The following is an 8,967-nucleotide window of genomic DNA, read 5'->3' as shown; positions in this document are numbered from 1 at the left end:
GCTGTCTCAGGACCTCCTGACATGACTACCCTGGGGACCAAGCCTTTATGTGAAACCATAGCAACCTCCCGGCTCAGATTCTATTACATATACTCCCATCCCGGGCCCGAGGTCATCCCTGAGAGGTGGAGAGACTTATTTTTCATACAGGGATAAATACCTTGAGCATGTACTTAATCAGAATTAAATGTTCAGTATTTAAATATTAGTGGCACCTGGAAGTTAGGTTTAATTCATAAATCAAGATTTTACGGCAGGTGATATTTATGGCAATTCTTGCTGGGAGAAATATTAAAATTCGTAAGAATTGTAAATGCTGTAACACAAAATGCTACAGTCCAGGCTCATAATTGATGACTTCCTCTCAGATGTATGGAATAAATTAATTTCATTGCTGTATGGATGACATTAATATGATTTTATAATTAATTTAGTTCTGAGTGCTGCTCGGGGTGCCAGATTTCACTGGAGGGAGGAAAAGGGCTCAGGGAAAAAGGTGACACAGGAAGAATAATTTGGAAAACAAATAAAGAATAATGTTGTAATTAGAAATGGCAGGCGTGCGGGACTCTGCTGTGAAGCAAACACAGGGTCTTGCCCAGAGGTGGCTTTGGAGGGCTGCCGCTGTGTGCTTCCAAGTCCTCTGAGGTCCTGTTGGGGTTTCTCATGCCCCAGCCTGGGCCTTCAGGCTGAGGCACGTTGGAAGTGTTGCTCCTTGGTTGGCTCATTAGACGTGTCCTGGAAGGTGAGCATTGACACTGGCCCTGACAGGTGGGACTCAGAGAGTACAGCCAGGCCACCAGATGACCGAGGATGCTAGCCCTTTTGAAAACACACTACCCAACACAGTCTTCCATGTGGTCCTTTCTGCGTTAGCAGACTGATCAGCTCTGCACTATGCCATTGGAGACTGTCCCTTTATCTTTAAATGAAAGTTACTGGTTATTCCTTAGGCACATGGTTCAGCAAATCCACTCAGGATTTCCTCCCCAGAGATCATTTTCCTCCACAAGCCATTCAGTGGATCTCGGAAGCTGCAGCCCAAAGACTGAGGGGTATGCAGGAATGCAGGATTTCCCCCAAAGCTTGCCTTTTTCTCAAGAGGATTCCCCAGATATGAGGAGGTGCTTTGCTCAGCAGGTGCTCCCTTGACACCATTGGATGCTTGAATAAAGAAAGTGTAAGGTTGATGGAAAATATACCAACAACTATGCCACTAACCCTCACCCGAGCTGGGACCGTTCAGATGTAGCTATGGAAGAGGAGGCTTCTCTAATCCTGCGAAGCCTGGCTGAGAACTCTGCACGTCCAGCAGGAGCTGGTGGTGAGATTTAACTGGAAGGCTCCTCAGACATGCTGGCCCCCAACTTAATGTGTCAGCACTGAAGTCACTCCTGACTGGGCACCCACTCTCTGCATACCAGGCACAGGGAGGATGCAGGAGCACATGGCATGGTGTAGATGTATGTGTGGTAGGTATGTGGTGTGCTGAGATGGAGGCAAGCGTACACATGTGACGGTGTGCATGTGTGTGCATGTTTGGGTATACATGGAATCATGTGGAAGCATGTGAGGGTGTTACTCTGTGTGCATGCAGAGTGATGTGCTTGACTGCCTTTTGACGTATGTTTATGCAGGTGGACAAGAAGAGGGATGAAGGGGTAAGCGTGCTGCCATCCTGTCCCCAGGGAGACCACGGACCAGCAGGGAGAGGAAAAAGATTTACATTGAGCACTTTTCCTTTAAATCCCCAATCCCCCTTTGACATTTGTCCCCTCATCTTCCCCCTCCTCCTTGAACTTCCAATGGGAAGGCTGGGAACTGCTCTCCCAGACTCTCAACAGCTCTGCCTGTTCAAGGGAGGCCAGAATGCTTCCCTGGCTAGTGTCAACCCTCAGTCTAGGTGCCGAGTCTAGGTGCCTGTGCCCGGCAGCCTCCAAAGACCCCTTTGAGCCTGGTTCTGCATGTTCCTTCCCCAAGAGTCTCTAAGAGGACCAGCTCTTCTCTCAAAATCTTGGGGGATGGGGTGGGGAGCAGACCTGCAGTATTGCCCAGGATGTATGTGAAATAATAAAATGTTTTTGTCTTAGTTCATTATTTGTCTGTGTCTTAATAATATTCATTTTAATTATCTGTATGTGTATGTCTGTGTGGGTACATGCATGTGAGTGCAGATACCCAGAGTCCAGAAGAGGACAGCAGGACCCTTGGAACCACAGATACTGGGAACTAAACTTCAGTCCTCTGTTAGAGCAGCAAGTAGGCTTAATAGATGAGCCATTCTCCAGCCTGCCCTCCCTCCCTCCCTCCCTCCCTCCCTCCCTCCCTCCCTCCCTCCCTCCCTCCCTTCCTTCCTCCCTCTGACTCTCTCTCTCTCCCTCCCTCCTTCCCTCCCTCCATCCCTCCCTCCCTCCCCATTCCTGAGTCATGCACTCCCCTGATGTGACATCTCCACCTAGAGAGGTGGGCTGACTCATGCCCCTCCCATTTGTGTGGGGTACAAGTCTCCAGTACCTCAAAATGTGACTATATTTGGAATAAAGGTTGTTTGTTTGTTTGCTTTTTGAAAGAGCCTCCTCATATAGACCTGGACAACCCTGAATTTACTATGTAGACCAGGATGACCTTGAAGTCACAGAGGCCAACTCCCTGAGTTCTAGGATCAAAGGTTTGTGCCACCTTGCCCAGCTGGAGCTATGTTTCTACAGAGATAACTTTTCATGAGATCATTAGGGTAGACCTAACAAGGGCAGAGCAAGGCACAGAAGGAAGACTGTGAAAGGCCACAAGGAGAGGTGAGGTAGCCATCTGTATAAAAACCACAAACAGTCCTCAAACACCTTAGTCATCAGCATAGTAAGACCACAAGTGGCCATTGTTTTGGATGTCAGGCTGTGATATTTGTTACGGAGCCTCCAACAGATGGATGCAGTCAGGAAAGCTCATGAACCAAGGCGGATGCTGTTCTTCTCAAGTCTGGCAGCCGTGCAGGAGGGAATTTAGCAGTGATTTCCAGCCCAGTGGAGCCTTGAGATACGGCAGCTCTGGTTGACAGTCTTCCTGCAGTCTAAGGGGGAGTTGAAGGCATCCTGCTAAGCCACATCTGGAATCTGGATCCACATGGCATCTCATCTGTACGTTAAGATAACAAATCTTGGTCGTCTTCAACTACTGTTGGGGTAATTTGTTATACAACAATGGGAAACTAATCTGTCTCCTTAGCTTTACAGCAACTTGTATTTTATTGACAACAATGACACCTTTGAGGCTAAAACGAGATTCCAAAGTAGTTAAAAATGTATCTTGGAAGTAACTATTTTTAAATTTTACTTTCTTTTTTTAAAATGTTTTATTATTATTATTATTAATTAATTTATTATATGTAAGTACACTGTAGCTGTCTTCAGACACTCCAGAAGAGGGAGTCAGATCTCGTTACAGATGGTTGTGAGCCACCATGTGGTTGCTGGGACTTGAACTCCAGACCTTCGGAAGAGCAGTCGGGTGCTCTTACCCACTGAACCATCTCACCAGCCCCAAATTTTACTTTCAATTCCCCTTCTATTGTGTGGTCATGGGAAGCAAGCACAGGACACCTGGTTTGTAGTGAGCACCTCAGCTGCCAGGCCATCTCCTCCGCCCTCACAGGACTTAGAGTTGGGAAATTTCTCTCTAAGGATGTGGAGGTGCTGAGCTGAGGTTGACGCAGCTCATCTAGTGCAGACTCTCTGCCTTTAAAATGGGAAAAGCTATCAATTCAAGCACTTCACCCGATGCTGCCTTCTTTCCCTAATTTTAGAGCACTGCTCTCCCATGAATAGTTTTTTTCAACTAATTTTTTTGGCTAGCATACACAATAAATAATTGGTTTCGTTACATTTTTGTGCATGTTCCTCATTATCCTTTGCTAGCATTGGCTCCTCCCCATCCTCCTCGACTCATTTTGGCTCCCCTCCACTCCTCCTCTACTCATCATTGACCCTCCCTGCTCCTCCTCCCCTCACCCATGCTGAGTGCATCTCTGTGTATTCCTGTCTAGACCTACACATGAGAGAAAACGGGAACCAGAGAAGTTCTGAGTGAATGTGTATTGTTTGACATGAGCCTCCATGTTAAGGACCAAGGTTTCAGATGCACCAGGGATTGGCAAAGCCTTTCTCCAGTCCGAGTGTGAGTGTGAGTGTAAGTGTTATAAACAAGTGTTTGACCAGAGTGTGCAAAACCGAGCAGTTTCCTCTTCCTGGATGTTTATAGCAGACTGATCACCACAGACACGTCCTTCGGAGACTACATCGTCCCTCCTCTTGTGCTGCTCTGATGAAAGTGCCAAGGTTCCATGTTGCTGTGTAGTTGGTGCCGCTCCATCGGAGCGCACACGGTCTATCTAATTCCGGCTTTTCTGTACCTGTGTCTGTGTGTCTGTCCTTTCTTCAATCCCTTGCTGCCACAGCCATGCTTTCAGGACCTAGCTGTATGGACATGGGTCTTATTGGTATGTTTTTCAGAGTTTGGCTGATTTCGTGGAACATGATGATTTTCAGTTCCATCCATTTCTTGGAAATACTATAATCTCTTCTTCCTCTAGCTCCCAATTTTCCTCTTCCTCCTTTGAGAAAGGGTCTCACTATGCAGCCTAGCCTGGTTTAAAACTCACCGTGTAGCCCAGGCTGGCAATCCTTCTGCCTCCACTTCTAGGTCATCTAACGCTGCCACTTCCTTCCTCTAACACCCTCTAGTGCCCTATGAAATGCCTCTTTTTAGAGAGCAAGTGGCTACTGCCCCCATGATTGTTCTAAAAGCCAAGCTTACAGTGTTCTGTCATGTGTGTGAGCTCATTTGTATCTATCACTTGTGTCCAGGCTGGAAGGTAGACAAGACTTGGGTACGATCCTTGACTCTGCCAAGTGACCTTGAATACAAGGTTGTTTTTTTAGCTTCTAAGCCTCAGCTTTATCACGTGGACCACAGAGACAGCCCCTGTTTTTATCATGTAACTTATTTAGCCTCAAGGGGAGTGATGCTCACCAGGATTTAGACAGCGGGAATTTTAACTGTGAAAATCAAAGGCAGTGGTAGAGCGTCCCTTTGTGTGGTCCTGCTAGTGGCTGCTGCTTGCTCAGCACTGGAGGGATGTTTGATGGCTTCTTTTGTGTCACCAGTGAGCCCAGCTTTCCTGGCAGTGAGTGGAGAGTTAGCCCTCTAGATCTTGTTGTTCCTTCCCCCCTCTCTCCCCTCCCCATTCCCCCTGTTCCTCTTCTGAATAGGGTCTCATATATTGAAGGTTGGCTTTGCATTTCTAATCCTGACTGGTTCCACCACACCCAGACCAAGCAGTGCTGGACATTGAACCACGGGATATCCCACATGCTAGGCCAGTACCCTCCCAATTGAACTACATCCCTAGGCCTTTTTGTTTTGCCAGATGAGCTGGATGGAGCCTAATAACCCACACTGACTGTGTCCTGAAGCCTGAACCCATGTTCCAAACCCGTGAGACCATCTGCTTTCAGGCTAAGAAAAGATAAGGGCAGGACATTGCTCTCCAAAATGGAAATGTGTGATGGTTTGGCACCCCCTAACTCTCACCAGATATAGGCTTTCAGAGCCATCTCATTCCCAGCACAGGTGATGACACCCATTTCTTTGGGCAGAAGCTCTGAGTAGGGAGAGAGATGCTTGAAGCATACCCAGGTGGTGTTGACCGCAAACAGCCATCACACCCCGTTGATTTATAGCTCAGTGTCTGTTCAGGGAAACGTTTTGAGTTGAGCTTGCTGGGTTAGTCAGCACAGTTCTGATTTCTGCAAGTAAGATGGGTTTCATGTTACTCAAGCTCACAGAGAATCACAGTCAGCTGTCCAGCTTCCTGCAGGTGAAGCCTGCTCCTCCAGCGTGCTGTGTGGAGGGTGGTCCAGCTCACCCTTCAGGCCTCACGTGGTCCAGGGGTTGGGGTTGTGAAGCAATTCTATTTCCTCCTTTGCATGTCAACCTACCACTGCTCGGGGAGACAGGCCCAGCATCAGCATGTCATGTGCATTTCCTGGCAGAGGCAGAGCTTGTATCATGTGTGGGCGTGCCATGCATGCAATTGATCACAAAGTGGATTGTGACCTGTGATTGGGAGGACCTCGTCTTGCCCTTGGCTTGTAATTTTCTTTCTTTTTATTACATTTCAATTTTCTTTTCGTTAAAAGGAGTGAGTTGTGTACAGGGTGTTAAATGCTTTATAGACAAGAAAAAAAACTGTGCTAGAACCAACTTATTCATTATCATCATCTTCTCTTCTTCCTCCTCTTCCTCTTCCTCATCCTCTTCATCCTCCTCCTCATCTTCCTCTTCCTTCTTTTTCTTGCTCTTTTCAGCCTTGACCACCCCCATTTTCACTGCATCAGGTTTTCCTTTAGTTCTGTAGGCAGCAATATCCTTCCTGTACTTCTCCTTCAGCTTGGCAGCCTTCTTCTCACAGGGCTGCTTGTCATTCACTGCAGTGTTGTTCCACATCTCTCCTAGTTTCTTTGCAACGTCACCAATGGATAAGCCGGGTGCTCGCCTTTGATTTTGGGGAGGTACTCAGAACAGAACAAGAAGAAGGCCGAAGGAGGCCTCTTGGGTGCATTGGGGTCCTTGAACTTCTTTTTGGTCTCCCCTTTGGGGGGGGGAATGTAGGTTTTCATTTCTCCTTTATAACGAGCCTTATCAGCCTTTGCCATATCTTCAAATCTCCCCTTTTCTTTAGCAGACACGGTCTTCTATCTCTCTGAGCACTTCTTGGAGAACTCTGAGAAGTTGACAGAAGCATCCGGTTGCTTCTTCTTGTGCTCCTCCTGGCAGGTTTGCACAAAGAATGCATATGAGGACATTTTGCCTCTCGGCTTCTTAGGATCTCCTTTGCCCATGTTTAGTTGATTTTCCTCCTTGAGGCACAGAGTCACCCAGTGACCGTCTGGATCTCACTTGCCCCGGTGCTGTCTCTATGGAGCTCAATGTACTGCAATGTCTGTGAGAGGGGGCCAGGCAGCTTGTAATTTTAATAATCTTATCTTTAAACCTGTGCTTTTAACTGAAGTCTGATGGGACCATAGAGCAGGCACATGAGTGCAGTAGATTCAGGCAACTTTTCTGTCCATTGTTTCTCCTGACTTATCTGCATACAACCTTCTCACTTGTATTTCATCTCTTGATGGCCAGTACCACAATGGAATCCTGGTGGACTCATGATGTGGGGAAGCTCAGTGACACTCAGTAAACACAAGGATGCTTTTGCATAATTGAGCAGGCACTGATAGCCCCAAGAGGCCGCCTTGCTACCCAGACCTGAATGTGCTTCGATTGCAGAAGGAAGGCAGAAAATAATCTTTGAAGCAACTCAGAGGAGCAGGGAGCCCCTCAGACCTTCGGACTCTGCTTCCGTGGGTGTACGAGGATCATGGCACAGAAGAGAAGGGCAAGATGAGTCACCCACACTTCCAGGCCTTCCGTATGCATCAGTGATCAAAGGCGAATGCTGGTAGATTCGGATTCTATTGAGGAGAGACAGCAGCAAGCAGAAGCGGGGTTCATCCCACAGTTCTGGTAAATACATTTGCATGTATGAACCATAAAATACAAGCTGCGGTTTTGATGATTCTACATATGAAGTAAACGTTCTCCTATTTACATTTAGAACTGCACGGCATAATATAATAATGATGGATGGCAACATTTGTACTACTAATACAAGTTTTTCATTTTTCCTTGCTTAAAATGATATCGGGTACTAAAAAGAAAAGCATAATGAGGAAAGAGGGGGAGGGAGAGGAGGAGAGAAGAAAGCTTTGTATTTTAGTGAGTCTAATGATCAAATCTCCCTGCTTTTGAACAGTTGTCGTATGTAATTTTCAACAAGAGACCTCACAGATGAGAAGGGGGATTGACAGAAGGACCAAAGACCAGGAGGCGAGGTGGGCCACCCACTCAGATACCAGAACTGTTAGGAGATGAACCCAGGGTGAAATGGGCTCTGATAGAACAAGATCAGGAATGATGAAAGTGATGAGTGATGGTTGTGCTGCTGCTGCAGCTGGTGATGGGGATAACGGTGATGATGACAGTAATTATGTTGATTATGATGGTGGTAATAATAGTGGTGATGATGGTGATGATGGTGATGGCAGTGGTGGAGGTGGTGATGATGATAGGAAAAGCTTTTGGAGGAAGAAGCCATGGATTTGAAAGGCTGAGCTGTCTATGTTAGTCATCCACTAAGGAAGTGGTGTAGCCAGAAACCCTGCATCCTCAAACCTCCCTATCCCCCTCCTCTGCCTTTCTGTCTGGTTTCCTTCTCGGTGTTTTTTGGAATCTCATATTCCTCCTGGGAAGGAACATGACTATACCTTTTATTTACTTGCTTGCTAGTTAATTTATTCTTTATTTTAAAAGATGAAAACCATGCCAGTTGTGGTGGCACATGCATGCAATCCCAGCACCTGGGATGCCGAACTAGGGAGATGGGCACTAGGGATGCCGAACTAGAACAAGTGTGAGGCTAGCCTGGGCTATATAGTGTCTTAGGGTGACTGACGCTGCAGTGAGCCACCATGACCCAAAACAACATGGGAAGCAATCTGAAACTCAGAGTTTCATGTAACAGCCCACCATCAAAAGCAGTGAGGGCAGGATCTCAAGCAGGCCAGAAACATGGAGGCAGGAGCTGATGCAGAGGCATGGAGGAGTGCTGCTCATTGGCTTGCCCTCCATGGCTTGCTCAACCTGCTTTCTTACAGATCCTAGGGCCACCGGCCCCAAAGTAGCACCATCCACAGTTGGCTGGGCCCTCCCCTATCAATTACTAATTAAGAAAATATCCTGCAGGCTTGCCTGAAGCCTAATCTTCTGGTGCCATTTTTCTCAGTTGAGAAAATAGGGTCATCTCTCATTTCAAGTTGACCTAAAACTAGTACATAGAAAAGGACCTTGCTTCAAAAGAAA

The 8,967-nt window shown here is 46.9% G+C and overlaps 1 pseudogene; it reads right to left on the bottom strand.

Annotated features, from left to right (window-relative positions):
- Positions 6,166 to 7,019, bottom strand: Gm4587 (predicted gene 4587; annotated as a pseudogene).

Source organism: Mus musculus, chromosome 7 (genome assembly GCF_000001635.26).
Source record: "Mus musculus strain C57BL/6J chromosome 7, GRCm38.p6 C57BL/6J".
Classification (NCBI taxonomy): Eukaryota; Metazoa; Chordata; class Mammalia; order Rodentia; family Muridae; genus Mus; species Mus musculus.
This window is presented reverse-complemented; position numbering and strand designations above follow the sequence as displayed.